This window comes from Ranitomeya variabilis, chromosome 1 (genome assembly GCF_051348905.1).
Source record: "Ranitomeya variabilis isolate aRanVar5 chromosome 1, aRanVar5.hap1, whole genome shotgun sequence".
Classification (NCBI taxonomy): domain Eukaryota; kingdom Metazoa; phylum Chordata; class Amphibia; order Anura; family Dendrobatidae; genus Ranitomeya; species Ranitomeya variabilis.
The window spans coordinates 425,393,090-425,412,022 of record NC_135232.1 but is presented as its reverse complement, the minus strand read 5'-3'; the positions used below and the strand labels follow the sequence as shown (position 1 = coordinate 425,412,022).

Sequence of the window (18,933 nt, the reverse complement as noted above, 5' to 3'; positions counted from 1 at the left end):
TTACTTTGATTAGGGAACGTGATAGGCCGCTCTGAAAAAATGTGTTTTGATGGAGCGTCTAAAACTGTGCAAGTTGTGGTTGGTCCTAATTTCTTGGGGTAGAGCATTCCAGAGGATTGGAGCAATGTGGGAGAAGTCTTGGAGTCGGGAGTGGGAGGTACAGAATAGTGCAGAGGTTAGTCGTAAGTCGTTTACAGAGCGCAGCGATCGGCTAGACCGATAAACAGAAATGACGGAGGAGATGTAAGGGGGTGCCGCACTGTGAAGAGCTTTGTGGGTGAGAACAAGTACTTTGAATTGGATCCTGTAATGAATGGGCAGCTAGTGTAATGTCTCGTGTATATGCATGCATATATATATGATTTTTTTATGTAGTATTACATAGTATAGCCCAAGGTGCGATAGGCGCACACTGGAGCATCTTCCTTATCAGTTGACATACTCTCTCTACTTACGTGTGCATATTTGGCTGTATAGTAGCCTTGTTCCCATGGCTATGTTATATTTTTTTGCTTATTGTTTGATCATTTTCACTCTTCCTTCATTGTTTTTTGCTTTTTTTATGTACTAAATATGAAACATGCTATTCATGGTTAGAATTGTTATCATTGTATTCTATTTAGCATGTATTAATTCAATTGTTAAGTGTTGCCATATTTGCATCTATTGAACCTTGGGCTATACTACAGCACTTTCAATTGTATTTGTTTTTTATGATTTTTTACCTTTACCATGGGATGTAACTCACATTGTCATAAGACATCTGGAAGGACAGTATTGCCATATTTGCATATATGCGTAGCCATATTTGCATTAGTTTGTTATTGTTATTTTTTTCTCTGTAATTTATATCAATGGTGCTGTAAAAATAATAAAACCCAGTGATTTTTTTCCACATTTTTTCATATTACACCAATAAAATTAAATCTATTTTAATTAGATTTTATGTGATATACCAACACAAAATAGCAAGTATTTATGAAGTGAGAAGTAAATGATACATGGTTTTCTAATTATTTTAAAAATATAAATCTGAAAATTGTGACGTGTATTTGTATTCAACCCTCTGTAGTCTAAAATCTTAAAAAAATAAGTTTAAGATTGTGGTTGTAATGTGGAAAACTGGAAAGTCTACAGAGTATGAACACCCAGCGACTCTGGAGATGGAAAACAACTCTGCTGTAGAAACTATGCTCCACTGAGAACTGGTGATCTGACATGGCCCATGTACAGACTCCAACTGTACAAGATCTGATAATCCATTAAATATGGGGAGCCACGCTTGGTAACACAAAATGACATTAGCCTGCTGTCTGGTGATCCAGCAGTGTGGGAAATTGTGTCTGGCAAGGTTTTTTTTTTTGAGAATCGCAAATCAAATCTCAAAATGTTTAAAGTTGCATGAAACCATGAATTTCTGGAAATTCCACTCAAACTTGATTTTATGAGGATTGATCCTTTCACCTTTAATATTTTTTATTACCAGTGAGTTGCATTACCCTGATTTGACTCAACTTATTTTAGTCACATATGCATGTGATGTAAAGGTGCTCTATAGATGGAGATCGTGTACCAGAATATAACATAAAGTAAGAATGTTGCGTAGAACAATAATGGGCAAATTGCAGGGAAATGCTAATGTACAATGTCACGTACACACTTATTAGAACGTGATGTGAGGTACAAGATTTAATTTATCTCCTCTCACTACATGGTTTAATTTATCTCTTCTCACTCAAAAGAACACTCAACCTCAGTTGTATTCTGCATAAATCACACTCCAACACAGTTTCGACACATCTCTGATGCGCAACATGCTGCCACCATTCATCAGTCACATGTGGTGATGAGTCCATGAAATACATACTACGGTCTGACTGTCAATAGGCTACAGATTCTCTGAAACGTTATGGATTCCATACATGGACCAAACTTATTGAAGTTTTAAGCTTTAATATAAAATGTACAGTGCTTACAATAAAAGCTATAAAAATATAAAAATAAAGTGACACACAAATAAGCAAAACAGTTACAAAACAAAAATTGAAAAATAACAAAAATACTTAACATATACGTTTTGGTTCAAAATTGTTCATCTGTTTCCTTCAGGGAAATAGAAATGGTTTATGGATTACATTCAGCTCAGGCTGATCCCTGCATGTGAACATCTTTCCATTAAGTAACCCATTTTATATGCCTGTTCCTGAGCTCAGATTTCCAGTATGGCGGAGATTGCCTTTTTGAAATCGCAGGTCTGTAACTAGACAGTGGGCATTTCATATTAAAGTTTCTTCAACCTCCTTCCCTATAGTAAATAGGAAATGTCTGGCCTGGCCACAAAGGACCATCTGCCTAAGCTTTGAAGCTCATGCTCACCAGGCCAAGATGTCAGAAAAGACACTCTCTATAATCTGTGATACCCCTTGGGTTCTGAGTTCCTGTAATAAAAGCACATAGATGTTATGCCCTTTCTGTTGTCTTAGTAATAATAATAATAATAATAATAATAATAATAATTTTTATTTATATAGCGCCAACATATTCCGCAGCACTTTACAACTTATAGAGGGGACTTGTACAGACAATAGACATTACAGCATAACAGAAATCACAGTTCAAAACAGATACCAGTAGGAATGAGGGCCCTGCTCGCAAGCTTACAACCTATGAGGAAAAGGGGAGACACGAGAGGTGGATGGTAACAATTGCTTTAGTTATTTGGACCAGCCATAGTGTAAGGCTCGGGTGTTCATGTAAAGCTGCATGAACCAGTTAACTGCCTAAGTATGTAACAGTACAGACACAGAGGGCTATTAACTGCATAAAGTGTATGAGAACATGATGCGAGGAACCTGATTATGGTTTTATTTTATTTTATTTTTTTAATAGGCCACACAGGGATAGTTAGGTTAATGCGTTGAGGCGGTAGGCCAGTCTGAACAAATGCGTTTTTAAGGCACGCTTAAAACTGTGGGGATTGGGGATTAATTGTATTAACCTGGGTAGTGCATTCCAAAGAATCGGCGCAGCACGTGTAAAGTCTTGGAGATGGGAATGGGAGGTTCTGATTATTGAGGATGCTAACCTGAGGTCATTAGCGGAGCAGAGGGCACGGGTAGGGTGGTAGACTGAGACCAGAGAGGAGATGTAGGGTGGTGCTGAGCCATGGAGTGGTGCTTTGTGGATGAGGGTAGTAGTTTTGTACTGGATTCTGGAGTGGATGGGTAGCCAGTGTAATGACTGGCACAAGGTAAAGGCATCGGTGTAACGGTTGGTGAGGAATATGATCCTGGCAGCAGCATTCAGGACAGATTGGAGCGGGGAGAGTTTGGTAAGAGGGAGGCCGATTAGTAGAGAGTTACAATAGTCCAGACGAGAATGAATAAGTGAGACAGTAAGAGTTTTTGCAGAGTCGAAAGTAAGAAAAGGGTGAATTCTAGAAATGTTTTTGAGATGCAGATAAGAAGAGCGAGCCAATGATCGGATGTGGGGGGTGAATGAAAGCTCGGAATCAAGGATGACCCCAAGGCAGCAGGCATGTTGCTTTGGAGTAATGATGGAACCACACACGGAGATGGCAATGTCAGGCAAAGGTAGGTTAGTAGAGGGAGAGAACACGAGGAGTTGAGTTTTTGACAGCTTCAGTTTCAGATAAAGGGAGGACATGATGTTAGAGACAGCGGTAAGACAATCACTGGTGTTTTCTAAGAAGGTCGGCGTGAAAGCAGAAGAAGGGTGTATAATTGGGTGTCGTCAGCATAGAGATGGTGCTGGAAACCAAATCTACTGATTGTTTGTCCAATAGAAGCAGTATACAAAGAGAAGAGGAGGGGGCCTAGGACTGATCCTTGAGGAACCCCAACAGTAAGGGGAAGGTGAGAGGAGGAGGAACCAGCAAAACATACAGTGAAGGATCGGTCAGAGAGATAGGAGGAGAACCAAGAGAGTACGGTGTCCTTGATGCCGATGGAGCGGAGCATAGTGAGGAGGAGCTGATGATCCACAATGTCGAATGCTGTGGAGAGATCCAAGAGAATTAGCATGGAGTAGTGACCATTAGATTTAGCTGTTAGTAGGTCATTAGAAACTTTAGTGAGGGCAGTTTCAGTAGAGTGTAAAGAGCGGAAGCCAGATTGAAGAGGGTCGAGAAGAGAGTTATCTGAGAGATAGCGGGTAAGACGGGAGTGGACCAGGCGTTCGAGGAGTTTAGAGATGAAGGGAAGATTAGAGATAGGTCTATAATTAGCGGCACAATTTTGGTCGAGGGAGGGTTTTTTAAGTAATGGATGTATGATGGCATGCTTAAATGAGGAGGGAAAAATACCGGAAGTGAGGGAAAGGTTGAATATATTTGGTAGATGAGAGGTGACAGTCGGGGAAAGGGACTGGAGGAGATATGACGGAATGGGGTCACTGGTGCAAGTGGTCGGGCGAGAAGATGCAAGGAGCCTGCTTACTTCTTCTGTAACTGGTTCAAAGTCAGAGAGTGAACTAGATGCAGTGGGGGAGGGAGGACAGTCCATGGTATGAAGAGATTGGGAGATGATTTCCTGTCGAATGTGGTCAATTTTTTATTTGAAGTAATTGGCCACATCGTCAGCGCGGAGATCTGTGGTTGGGGCCTGCTCTCTTGGGTTGAGTAGGGACTGGAAAGTGTCGAAGAGACGTTTAGGGTTATTGGACAGCGAGGTGATGAGGGTGTTGAAATAGGTTTGTTTGGAGAGGTGAAGGGCAGAGTTGTATGTTTTTAGCATGAACTTATAATGGATGAAATCTTCGGGTAGATTAGATTTTCTCCACAGACGTTCGGCGCACCTGGAGCACCGCTGCAGGAAACGTGTTTGCAGCGTGTGCCACGGTTGTCGCCATCTGTGTCGAGTTGTTCTATGTATCGGAGGTGCAGCTTCATCCAGGGCACTTTGCAGGGTTTCATTGTAATGCTTCAGAGCAGAATCAGGACATGAGATGGAGAAGATTGGTGCCAATGAGGACTGCAAGTTCTTCATAAGTTTCTGGGTGTTAATGGCCTGTATGTTTCTATAAGTGTGGAAAGTGGGGTTGGCCTGAGCGGGATGGCAGTTCTTGATAGAGAATGAAAGCAGGTTGTGGTCAGAGAGTGGGAGAGGGGAGTTTGTGAAATCATCCAGTGAGCAAAGCCGGGAGAAGACCAAGTCAAGGGAGTGTCCATCTTCATGCGTTAGAGAGTTAGTATGCTGTGAGAGGCTGAAAGAGGAGGTTAGAGATAAAAGGTGAGAAGCAGATGGGGAGAGGGGAGAAGCAATGGGGATGTTGAAATCACCCATGGTAAGGGTGGGGGTGTCACAGGAGAGAAAGTGTGGAAGCCAGGTGGGAAAATGATCCAGGAACTGATGAGAGGGGCCAGGAGGAAGATACACCACCGCCACTCGCATGGAGAAGGGGACGTAGAGTCTGACAGCATGGACCTCAAAGGAAGGGAATACAAGTGAGGGTACTTGGGGGATAACTTGGAAGGTACATTTGGGTGAAAGGAGCAGACCAACGCCTCCACCTGCTCTGTTGTCTGATCTTGGGGTATGAGAAAAGTGTAGTCCACCATATGAGAGAGCAGCAGCAGCGGTGGTGTCTGACTGCTGGATCCAGGTTTCAGTAAGAGCCAGAAGATTAAGAGAGTTAGAAAGGAAAAAGTCATGAATAAAGGAGATTTTATTACACACAGAGCGAGAATTCCAAAGGGCACAATTGAAAGAGACAGAAGGCATGCATGGAATATTAATAAGGTTAGAGGGGTTTCTGGGTGTAGCAATTGGGAGGTTTGACTGGCAATAACATGGGGGGCCGGGATTTGGAGAGATGTTTCCAGCGACTAGGAGAAGGAGGATAGAAAGAGTGAGCAGATGGTTAAGTGATTTGTGAGAGCGTCTCTTGTGTTGGATGGTGGGACTGAATGGATCTGCGCTGTTAAGCAATGTGAACAGAACGTGAGTGCTATACATAGGAGAGGAGAGGACAGAGGGGCCGATATGGATGGAGTGTAAAGAGTTTATGCAAGGGCGGTGACTGTGAGTGAATGCAGCAGCCAGGATATAGATTATACAAATACCGTATACACTCGAGTATAAGCCGACCCGAGTATAAGCCGACCCCCCTAATTTTGCCACAAAAAACTGGGAAAACTTATTGACTCGAGTATAAGCCTAGGGTGGAAAATGCAACAGCTACCGGTGAATTTCAAAAATAAAAATAGATGCTCCATACTGTTCATTATGGCCCCATAGCTGTGCCATATAGTGCTCTGCACCATTATTGCCCCATAGCTGTGCCATATAGTGCTCTGCACCATTATTGCCCCATAGCTGTGCCATACAGTGCTCTGCACCATTACTGCCCCATAGCTGTGCCATATAGTGCTCTGCACCATTATTGCCCCATAGCTGTGCCATACAGTGCTCTGCACCATTACTGCCCCATAGCTGTGCCATATAGTGCTCTGCACCATTATTGCCCCATAGCTGTGCCATACAGTGCTCTGCACCATTACTGCCCCATAGCTGTGCCATATAGTGCTCTGCACCATTATTGCCCCATAGCTGTGCCATACAGTGCTCTGCACCATTACTGCCCCATAGCTGTGCCATATAGTGCTCTGCACCATTACTGCCCCATAGCTGTGCCATACAGTGCTCTGCACCATTATTGCCCCATAGCTGTGCCATACAGTGCTCTGCACCATTACTGCCCCATAGCTGTGCCATATAGTGCTCTGCACCATTATTGCCCCATAGCTGTGCCATACAGTGCTCTGCACCATTACTGCCCCATAGCTGTGCCATATAGTGCTCTGCACCATTACTTCCCCATAGCTGTGCCATACAGTGCTCTGCACCATTACTGCCCCATAGCTGTGCCATATAGTGCTCTGCACCATTACTGCCCCATAGCTGTGCCATATAGTGCTCTGCACCATTACTGCCCCATAGCTGTGCCATATAGTGCTCTGCACCATTACTGCCCCATAGCTGTGCCATACAGTGCTCTGCACCATTACTGCCCCATAGCTGTGCCATATAGTGCTCTGCACCATTACTGCCCCATAGCTGTGCCATATAGTGCTCTGCACCATTACTGCCCCATAGCTGTGCCATACAGTGCTCTGCACCATTACTGCCCCATAGCTGTGCCATATAGTGCTCTGCACCATTACTGCCCCATAGCTGTGCCATACAGTGCTCTGCACCATTACTGCCCCATAGCTGTGCCATATAGTGCTCTGCACCATTACTGCCCCATAGCTGTGCCATACAGTGCTCTGCACCATTGCCCCATAGCTGTGCCATATAGTGCTCTGCACCGTCCATTATTGCCCCATAGCTGTGCTGCTGCTGCTGCTGCAATAAAAATAATAAAACACATACTCACCTGTCTTGCTTGCAGCTTCTCGGCGCCATCTTCCCGGCGTCTCCCTGCACTGACTGATCAGGCAGAGGGCGGCGCGCACACTATATGCGTCATCGCGCCCTCTGCCTGCAGTCAGTGAGGAGAGAGAGACGCCGGGAAGATGGAGACAGCGCCCGGCGTGTGGAACGCGGACAGGTGAATATGACATACTTACCTGCTCCCGGCGTCCCGCTCCTTCCCCCTGCCTGTGTTCGGTGCCGCAGCCTCTTCCTCTGTCAGCGGTCACCGGCACCGCTTCATTAGAGAAATGAATAGGCGGCTCCGCCCCTATGGGAGGTGGAGCAGCCTATTCATTTCTCTAATGAGCGGTCCCACGTGACCGCTCAGGGGAAGAGGCTGCTGCACCCGGAGACCGTGGGACGGGCAGGGGGAGTGACAGGATCGCCGGGACTAGGTAAGTATGCCTCAGCGCCCTCTCCCCCTCACCCGCCGACCCTGCCACAGACCGTGACTCGAGTATAAGCCGAGGGGGCACTTTCAGCCCAAAAATTTGGGCTGAAAATCTCGGCTTATACTCGAGTATATACGGTACATATGGTGAGTATTTGTTCTGTTCCAAATGAATAGGAATAGGTTTAGATTGTCTTACCTGTCTCCTGCCCTGTCTAACTGCCATGTTATAACTGCCGAATACTTAGAAAAAAAATACTTTGAATAAAAGTACACGAATAATAGTGCACGAATGCACCCCTGTAATGTGAATGGCAGGTTTAATTTAATGTTACTATACTGACGTTATAATTTCTAGTGATGATAACGTCTTATCTGAGCATTCTTAGTTGTTATCTGAGACTTTTAGGCATGCTTGTATATTATTTTATAGTCCTTCTATGCTCGTATATTATGGTCGTGTCCCTGCGGGTGCATGATTTGCTGCTGTTAGACAGCCCCAACGCATGCAGGGGTTGCCTGTTGTTAGGGAATCCCCACATGTTCAGGATGTCTAACAACCGCAAATCATGCAGCCATAGGAACATGAACATAATATACGAGCACGCCAAAGATACTCGATAAGATCTGAGCATGTTAGGATACGACACTATCTGAGAACGTTTGCCCATCACTAATAATTTCTCTTATAAGCTACAATATAAATATTACATATAAGTGTTCAGATTATGAAGGAGGAGATCATGATAAACACTTAGCTCAAATGCTATTCTTTTCAATTCAGTTACACCTGAAAACTGTCATAACTAAATTGATAAATGTGCCCCAATGGACTCATATCTCTGTAATTATTAATCATCATTCACTAGACATTAGACAATACCTTTAATTAATGGATCATCCTCTATTTTCCATTATGCGGTTCTGTTTTTGTTGTCAATTTTTCATTTTTCTCTCCTTACTTGGAACCTGCTAAGTTAGTCAATCAATCAATTATTAAGCAGTAAACTTTTTTATTTTTCAAAATAATTTTGCTTTACCTATCTGAATATAATTATGCAAATATGTGTTGGACTGCTTCTGAATTCCAAATTTTTTTTTGTTAACTGTAACACTGTGTTGACAGTTAGAATTAATTGATTTTAATAAATGTATCAAATTTAAGGCTATACTTAAGTGTTTTTATTCTTTTTTACCATTTTCTAAGGCAGTAATGCAGTTTCAATGTTCTAGAATAATCATTATTGGTAAATCATGGTGCAACCTTTATCGTTTTTTAAGTTGTATGCTTTTTTGGTTGGCACCTGTTCACACTAGTTTGGATGTTCTGGTCTTTTTCTCTATTTGTATGAAAAGCTAAGAGCTTCAACTCAATCTGAATGCCATGGAAATGCTGCCTTTCCACCTAGTGGATACAGATGGTTTCTGAAAGTTGATGGCAGCCCCAGTCCCCCACCACCAGTTGCTCAGCCCCATTACATGTGAACTACACCAGTATGTATCAGAAAACATCACCCATTTACCTGCAAAAGTCTATGTCTGTCATGGTGCATTTCACCACTGACACCTGGATGAGCAAACATGAGCAGGGGCAAGCGGTCAAGGGGCTGCTCCACAAGTCTTGGAATCCCCAGGGCTTGCGGGACAAACCTCTTTATCTAACACTTCCTCCACTAATTCTGCATCCTCCACCAGTGCCCTAAACCTCCCCCTTCATGGGACATGCGTTACAACACTGCAGGGAGAATCCGACCAACCTTTGCACTGCGCAGCCAGGTCTCTCTGCAATGAGGCAGTGCTTAAATTATTATGCTTTGGAGTTTGTTGTCAGACAGCCCACGAATTGTGGACAGCCATCCTGGCCAAGTTTGAGCAGTGGCTGTCTCAACTGAACTTGGAGCCAGGGAAGACAGTGTGCGATATTTTTGCTAACCTCATGGAAACTCTGTCGGGGCAACCTCACACACTTGCCTTGCATGGCTCATGTCCTCAACCTGGTGGTACAAAATTTGTCTGCCACTATCTCAGCCTGAATGTGAGGCTGCAGAAAGCACAGTCACTGTGTGCTCACTTACACCTTTCGCACCCTAAAAGTCATCGACTTGCAGCACTACACTTTTGGCCTAGCGGTTAACATGTTGATATTCTATATTCTGACATGGTGGAATTTCACTCTGCACATGTTGCAGCAACTGTGTCAGCAAAGACAAGCTCTGGTGCAGTATGTCCTTTTGAATAGCCTGGCCTAACGCAGTATGGACTCGGTGAAAATCAGGTGGGCATAGATCAAATAACTCGGAACCCTTCTGCACAGTTTTGAATTGGCTACTAAGATGGTTAGTACTGATTATGCCATCATCATCACCACTATTCTGGTCATCTACATGGAGCACACATTGAATAGTATGCGTAAGTTCCTGATTGCTGTTGCACAGGTGGGTGTCATGGTAGGGTAGATTATAGCAATCGAGCGAGGTTCATGGTACCAAACAAACTGTTAGTGAAGGTGCAGGAGCCGGAGAACTAATTTAGAAGGACGAGGAGGAGGAGGTGATGGATGCGCAACAGTCATGAGATGAAGAGGATAATGATCTCTGTTGTCCGTGGTTGGTGGGAGTGGATGGAGGAGGCAACCTTGAGTGCTACCCTGCCACCAGAACATTGGACATTGACTTGGACCTCATGGAAGCACCTGACACATGAGCATCTTCTTGCTGCACTATCTTCAACATGATGCCCATATTCTTAGGGTTAGAAACAGTCCTAACTACTGGGTGACCACTCTACAAGAATAAATTTTGCCTGATGCTTCACCCCTTGAAAAGGGACACGTGCATGCTTGAGTATCGAAACACGCTTGTAGACAATCTTAAGGGTAGTTTTCCCCAAGACAGCAGTGAGGCACACATTATGCAATACAGTTCTAGACTTCCAACCCCAGGAGCATCAAGGCATCACTGCAAAAACATTAACATCAGCAGTAGCAGTGTCAGTGGCATAAGCAATTTCTGTGAGTCATTTCGCACAATTTTTAGACCAGCCTTTGCACCAGCAGAACAATTTTGACACATTGTGAACAACTTTAGATGATGGTGCAGGAGTATCTGGAGATCAATATCAATGCTATCAGGGGGAATTTGGACCCTTTTGCATTTTGGTTGTCTAAGAATGTGTCTTCAGTGCTGTCCTGATGGATAAGCGCATCCGGCTGTCCCCTGAAAGTGTAGACCACCTAACTTTCATCAAAATGAACAAGTCATCTCCAATGAATTTTGCACCCCAGTCACAGACTTGGAAGACTGGGCGATGGTGTGTTTTTAGAGTCATTCCTTGATCTCGTGTTATTGAAGTCTGTGACACCTTTGTTGTGGTTTCGGTGCATGCTGTTGCAACTGCTGCTGATGTTACAGTTTTTTGAAATGTGAAGACTCCAAGTTGGGTCTCCATCTAATGGGTTGCCTGTAGTGGAAGGTGCATCGGAGGCCTTTTTTGTACTGTTTCTACTCTGTGGAAATTGATGACACAATAGTGGTGTGTAACAATAATTCTTTGAAATGTGGAGAATCCAAGTTGAGTCGCCTTCATGTGTGTTGCCTGTAGCAGTAAGGCTCCCAGACAGGCAGGCCTGCACTTTTACTAAACTATTTGTGCTACTTTCCTTTCATTTTTCTACCAACAGTACTCTATGAAACTGATGTTTGTGCCATCCGAGCGTGGCTGGGAAAAAAAGCTATTGCATGAGGTATCTGGGCTCCCAGCAAAGAAGGCTTACACTGCTCCCTTAACAACCAGGTATAAATTGAAACTACAATTCAAAGCCCCAAATGGGGGCCCAGGGCCTGATACCTCATGCATGGTCCACTGCTGACTTCTGTGGTGCCATTTGCAAATTTCTACTTTGAGTCAGTTGATGCCACTTTTCTGCCCCTAGTTTTAGCTGTTTGAGAAGTTCAGGGCAGGATCTGTCATGTGACAGTGCTAGATTCAAAATACAGCTGCCTTCCCTTCTCCCTTTTCAAATGAGCACTTCCCTCAGTTAGAGGAGGGTGGCACTCATTGGACCTCCCTTTTGCCAATAGCCTTGTCACAGCTAACAGTTGACTAGACAGCTTGATCCAATCAGCTGTGCTGCTGCCTTGCACTAAGCTATACTGCACAGATATGAGGAGACTGAAGAGTCTCTGCACATATGATGGAATTGCTTTCAGAGGAGGCAGGAGACGGCGGGTCTGGCAGAGACTGGACATGGTGTCTGTTGTGACGTTATATCCAGTCTCTGCCAGACAGGAAAACACTAGACGGAGTGTGAATAGCTCCTCCAGAATGAGGATAGAGCTGGTCACATGCTGAAGTGTGGTAGCTAGGCAACCATGCAGAATGCTAAGAGTAAGTGTATTACAAACTGTTAGCATTCCACAGCCTAGGTAAATACATACAGTATTAGAAAAGCCCGGCCAATCCCTTTAAAAAAAGAGAAGAGGTGCCTGGTAAGGATGTGAGCAGGTTGCGGGATGCAGTAATGAACTGGAGACAGAGCAAGAGTTAACGTATTTTACTAGAACAGGGGTAAACTCCACACAGGGAGAAGATAGGATAAAACTGGGGTTTATCAATTGGTATACTGGAAGGGTGTAAAGTATATAATAGAGATAACAACAGTTCTCAAGGGTTAACTTATCAGTCCAATGGCTTCCTAACTTAAGAGTCCACAGTAGATATGGTAGTGCCAACACGGTCAGTGAGGGACGGATCCGGTGTCATCCTGTAGGTGTCCTTGAGTCAAATCCTGATGGCAGTGGCTTGTCTTTGGTTTCCTTAATGAGTTCCTTTGTTCGGGCTTTGCTGCGCAGGGTGCAGTACAGTCCACAACTCTGACGGAGCCTAGCGTGGATTGACAGATGTATACCGGGGGGGTAAGAGCAGTTAGCAGTGAGTCACCCGGTCCTTAGTAAGCGGTCCATTACACTGTAATGCAGTAGCCATCTTGGGTGTGGCACTACTGTGATCAGCTGGTGGTGTGACATCCTCACGGCTTATAAAAATGCAGGTGCCTCTTGACTCGGCACACTGACGCCATTGCACTTTGTATTGGAGGGAGAGAGTGCTTGTCTAGGCCTGTGTATACACAGTTCATTGAGACAGAGGCCTGTAGTGTTGATACTGATGTTAGCAGCCATCATACTAACAGCCCTTCTAACAGGTAATGGTTTGCTTTGCTGTTTGTACCATATACAATCTGCATTTAGCCTAGGGAAGGAGAAAGGAGGAGCAGGGAGAGTGCAAAAATCCATTCTGTAGACAGGGATTAGGGCTGTGCAGTTGGTTGACAAACATATAGCTCCTGCTTTTTGGGGAGGTGAAAAAAATTGAATATACTTTGATCCATCGAGAATTAAGTGATTTGTTACTTTTATGTGTTATATAACACTCCAAAAACTCATAAAAATATTTCCTGGGCTAAATTCCTTACCCATACACTATTCTGTGTTCTGGATGAATTTTTATATATAACAGTCCAAAAAAGCATTTAAAATGTTGCAGGGTTAAATTTGTTACGTATACAGCTTTACGTGGTCTGGTATACGTATCCTGTGATATATAAACCATAAATAAAGGCATTACAAAATTTTGCAGGCTTAAATTTCTCAGTCATACAGTTTCACGTGTTCTGTGGTACATTTCTTAGATATCTAATACTCAAAAAAGCCTTAAACAAATTAGCAGGATTACATTTCTCACCCATATACTATTCCATCGTCTAGAGTAAATTTCTGTGAGATTATCTAACATCATAAAAAAGTGTTGAAAAGATTGTCTGGATTACAGTACTCTTCCACACACTATTCTGAGCTCCGGAGTATATTTCCTGTAATCTATGAATCTGAAGAAAAGTGTTTACATTTTTTGTAAGGTTACATTTCTCAGCCATACAGTATTACGTGGTCTGGGGTACATTTCTGTGATTTATAACACTAAAAAAGTGTTAATATTAGTGATTAGTGGTCGACAAATATGGCAGCTGCATGAGAGACTCCCGAGGGAGTGACCGGAGGAATGTTGGAGCCAGAGAAAGCTGGCGCATCAGCAGAGGTGGCAGGAGCCTGTGTTCCTGATTTATTTGATATGCTGGACCTAACAAAGCCCGAAACCAGGTCAAATCCTTTACTGCTGGTTTTCTTGTGGGTTGCAGAAGGGACAGCCAGGTTTCAGGAACTGATGAGCTGACTACTGGGTCTAATCTAGTCGGAAGAGACAAGAAGGCAAACCAGAACCCAGTCTGGACAAATGTTAATGGGTCCTCTAGCAGTAAAATACCAAGAGTTGGCAGGGGGTGGTAGTTACATATGACGGTCAGCAAAGAAGGGGGTCCAATTAAGAGTTTGTGACCCGTCATCACATCTCGTTCAACCATAGGGAAGTAGAGATGGAACTCTTGCCTCAAAGGCAGCAAGAGCTCATGGCTAGAACTAGGGACACATTCAGAAAAATAGAGACGCAACATCATTGGTATGCATTGGGTGTGATCCCAGAAATAAGGGAGCATGATGAACCCTTCTTGAGGAATGAACAAGCCTGGGAAAGACTTCTTGAATCAGCTCAAGACAGGGATACTAACACCCCTAAGAGATCATACTGTCCTTGGAATTCCCAACCTCTGTGCTTGAGCAGCCAATGGTACAGGTGACACAGGAGGCTGTTGTCCATTTCTGTATGTCAGGGGCTTTGACACTACCTGAAGCCGGGTCACATAAAGATCATACACCTGGGAATCGAGCTCCAGAGAGCAGGTGGAGGCAGCCCGCCCAGACTCAAGAGGAAGGAGAAGAAGCGGACATCTGAAGTGGATTATTGTATTATCTTGGTTATAATTTTTCACTGGCTTTGCAAACCTTTTATGTGTGTATGAGTACAGAACGTGCACTTTTAAAATATTTGAATGAGGCCCATCAGATGTTGCCTTTCAGGGGTCTATGAATGACAGTCTGTCATTCATAGACCCCAGTCTATCAGTCTGTCAGTCGCGTATCACCCCTACTCTGGAACCCTCTACCACAACACATCAGACTCTCGCCTACCATCGAAACCTTCAAAAAGAGCCTGAAGACCCACCTCTTCCGACAAGCCTACAACCTGCAGTAACCACCGATCAACCAAACCGCTGCATGACCAGCTCTATCCTCACCTACTGTATTCTTACCCATCCCTTGTAGATTGTGAGCCTTCGCGGGCAGGGTCCTCTCTCCTCCTGTACCAGTTATGACTTGTATTGTTTAAGATTATTGTACTTGTTTTTATTATGTATACCCCTCCTCACATGTAAAGTGCCATGAAATAAATGGCGCTATAACAATAAATAATAATAATAATAATAATAATTACTTACAATTTCTTCCTGACATCAGATATAATAACTTGTCCATGTGCCCTGGTCCTATTTGACCCGAGATGGATTATTACATCATCACAATCCCCTGCTCATACTGATTCTGACAGCTGACATCTGGCACTAAGTGCCATGGGTGGTCAGGCACCGCTCCTGGCACGTTAAACCCCGAAATGCTGCGATCAAACGTGGGAGCCGGCAGAGGAATGGCAGCCCCTTTGCCTTTGGATGGAAGACCTTGTAGCATGACGTGGGGTCCCGTTCAATGGTTGATGACATCCAGGTCACCAGAGCTAGGAAAGTTGCTTCATCATGCGCAGTGCATGATCAGCAACTTTCTCTGCCAGTGCAGAGCTGACAGTTTGGATAGCATAGGGACGCTTCTGCATCCCCATGCTTTACAAGCAATCAGACTGCAAAAAATTTATAGTCCCATTGTGGGACAAATAAAGAGATTAAGAAAAGTTAAAAAATAAATAACAATTATAGAAATATTAAAAAATAAAAAATATTAATAAAAAATCAAAAGATATTGAATCTATAAATAAATATTTGTATAAAAAAATCTAAACAATAAATCTAAACAATAAAAGTACACATATTTGGTATTGCCGCGTATGCAACGTCTCGACCTATAAAACTGTCCCACTAGTTAACCCCTTTAGTGAACACCATATAAAATATATAAAGCATTATCTTTTGCCTTGTTTTTTATCATCATACCGCCGAACAAAAAGTGGAATAAAACGCGATCAAAAAGACAGATAAAAATAAACATGGTATCGCTGAAAATTTAATCTTGTCCTGCAAAAAACAAACTGCTATACAGCTCAGTTAGCATAAAACTAAAAAAGTAATAGCTCTCAGAATAAGGCGATGAAAAATAATATTTTTTTTCTATAAAATAGCTTTTATTGTGTAAAAGTGCCAAAACAGAAAAAAAAAACAGTTTTTGCAATGAATAGCGTATTTTAGTGTTTTACAGCAGACAAACATAAAAACCAGATATGAATCTGGTATCGCTGTAATCGCACCGACCCAAAGAATAAAGTTGCCTAATCCTTATACCGCACAAGGAACGGCATAAAAAATAAATAAAACCTATTCTTCACCTGCTGTTTATTTTTTCATTCTGTCTCCCAAACATTGCAGTAAGACTCAGTGCACATTTATCCAGTGCTTTGCGCTGACCACTCGCATCGGTGTTTCTGTGAAAATCTCTGAAATACTTGATTCAGACAGAACCTCTGTTGGAAGATTCCCTATAAAGAGGCAGATGGAGGCACTGTGGATGCCATCTGATCTGTGATTCGATGGTGTCCGTCTTTTTAGGCTTGCATAAAGGTGCCATCTGCCACTGTTTTCTGCTCTTCTGAAAAGAAGGACGACTCTAAACAGAGGCCAATTGGAGTCCAGAGTAACTCTGCTGCCTCATTGTAGTGAATGGATCATTCGGGGGTTTCATCTGAATCACGTTACGCAGAGATTTAGATGAAAATCCCAAAGTAAGTGGTCTGCATAGAGCATCGGATAAATGTGATCCCTAACGTTATGGAAAATGTTCCCAATAAAAGCTTCAACCCAATCCACAAAAAAAGGAAGCTTCCATGTTACTGGTAGCACAAGGGCTCTGGAGAAGCGAAATGGTTCCTCACCACTCAAAAGAAATTCAGCAAATTCTCCACTCCCAAATTCAAATGCCCCCTGCCTTCTGAGCCCCACAGTGTACCTAAACCTCATGTTGTGTCCATGTTTGTCTTTTCTGAAGTGAAGAGAGTCCACCTAACTTATGGGTTCATGCCTCCAGAAGCATGGCATAATGTATTGGTGACTGTAACATACTGATCACTGCAGCGTACTGGTCACTACAATGGCAGTTTACAAATTTCACTTGGCAACATTCATTGCTGCTTGATCCTGGAAAATACCCATGCATTCAAAATCGTCACTATACCTGTAGATAAATTCCCAAAGGAGTATAATTTCCAAAATGGGGTCACTTGAGGGAGGATTCTGCTCTTCTAGCAATTAGGGGCTCTGTATATGGAGTCTGCAAATTGTTCTAGAAACATCAGCGCTCCAGGAGGCAAATAGCGGTTCGTTCCTCCCGAGTTTCTCCGTATGGCTAAGCAGTAATGCACTGCCATATATGGGGTAATGCCACGTTCAGTAGAAATTCTGAGACACATTTTGGTACCATTTTTACCCACTTCTTGGGTAAATTTGTAAAATTTGGTGCTAAAAAAAAATTTTGTTGGTAAAGATGTAGTTATTTTTGCTTCACTGCCCAATTGTATAAAACTCTGTCAAACATCCATGGTGTCAATATGATCATTGCACCCCTAGAATAATTCATTGAGAGGTGTTGTTTGTAAAATGGAGTCACATATAGGGGGTCTGCTGTTCTGGCACCTCATGGACTCTCCCACTGGGTCAAAACCTGGCGCTCCATGCCTTCTGAGCTTTGCACTGTGCCTGAAAAATATTTCCCAATTACAGGTGCTTCTCAGAAAAATTAAAATAAAACCAAAATGTTAATCTATTTCAACTCTTCAATACAAATAGTGAAACTCATTACAGAGTGATTTATTTCAAGTGTTTATTTCTGTTAATGTTGATGATTATGGCTTACAGCTAATGAAACCCCAGAAGTCATTATCTCAGTAAATCAGATTATTTTATAACACCAGCTTGATAAATTATTTTAAAATCTGAAATGTTGGCCTACTGAAATGTATGTTCAGTGAATGCACTCAATACTTGATTGGGACTCCTCCTGGAGGCAATCAACCTGTGGCACTGCTGAGGTGTTATGGAAGACCAGGTTGCTTTGATAGCAGCCTTCAGCTTGTCTGCATTGTTGGATCTGGTGTCTCTCATCTTCCTCTTGACAATACCCCATAGATTCCCTATGGGGTTAAGGTCAGGTGAGTTTGCTGGCCAATCAAGCACAGTGATACTGTTGTTTTTAAACCAGATACTGGTACTTTTGGCAGTGTGGACAGGTGCTAATTCCTGCTGAGTATGAAATCTCCATCTACAAAAAGCTTGTTGGCAGAGGGAAGCATGAAGTGCTTTAAGGGGCATCCTCAAACCATTCCAGCAAAATCTGAACTCCATTATGCCTCTTTCTCTCTGAGCTTTGCACTATGCCTCAGAAATAGTTTCCTCCACATATAGGGTATCAGCATACGCAGAAGAAATTGCACATCAAATTGTATGGTGCAATTTCTCTGGTTACTCTTATGAAAATGCAAAATTTGGGGCCAAAATAACATTTTTGCTGGGAAAATTTTATTTTTTTTATTTTCATGGCTCAATGTTATAAACTTCTGTGAAGAACTTGGGGGTTCAAGGTGCTCACCAGTTTCCAAAATGGGGTCACGTGTGGGGGGTTTCCACTGTCTAGGCACATCAGGGGCTCTCCAATTGGGTCATGATGTCCGCTAATGATTCCAGGAAATTTGACATTCAAAAAGTCAAATGATGCTCTTTCCCTTCCAAGCCCTGCCGTTTGCCCAAACAGTAGTTTTCTCCCTTACACTGGGTATCAGCGTACTGAGGAAAAATTTCATTAAAAATTGTATGGTGCAATTTCTCTTGTTACCCTTATGAAAAACGCAAAATTTGGGGCTAAAATAACATTTTTGAGAGGAAAATGTGAGTTTATTATTTTCCCCGCTCAACATTATAAGCTTCTGTGAAGCACCTGGGAGTTCATG

At 43.1% G+C, this 18,933-nt stretch overlaps 1 pseudogene; it reads left to right on the top strand.

Moving 5' to 3' along the window:
• The first annotated feature begins 10,160 nt into the window (after positions 1 to 10,160).
• Positions 10,161 to 18,933, top strand: part of LOC143795864 (zinc finger protein 592-like) — a 51,320-nt pseudogene continuing 42,547 nt past the window's right edge.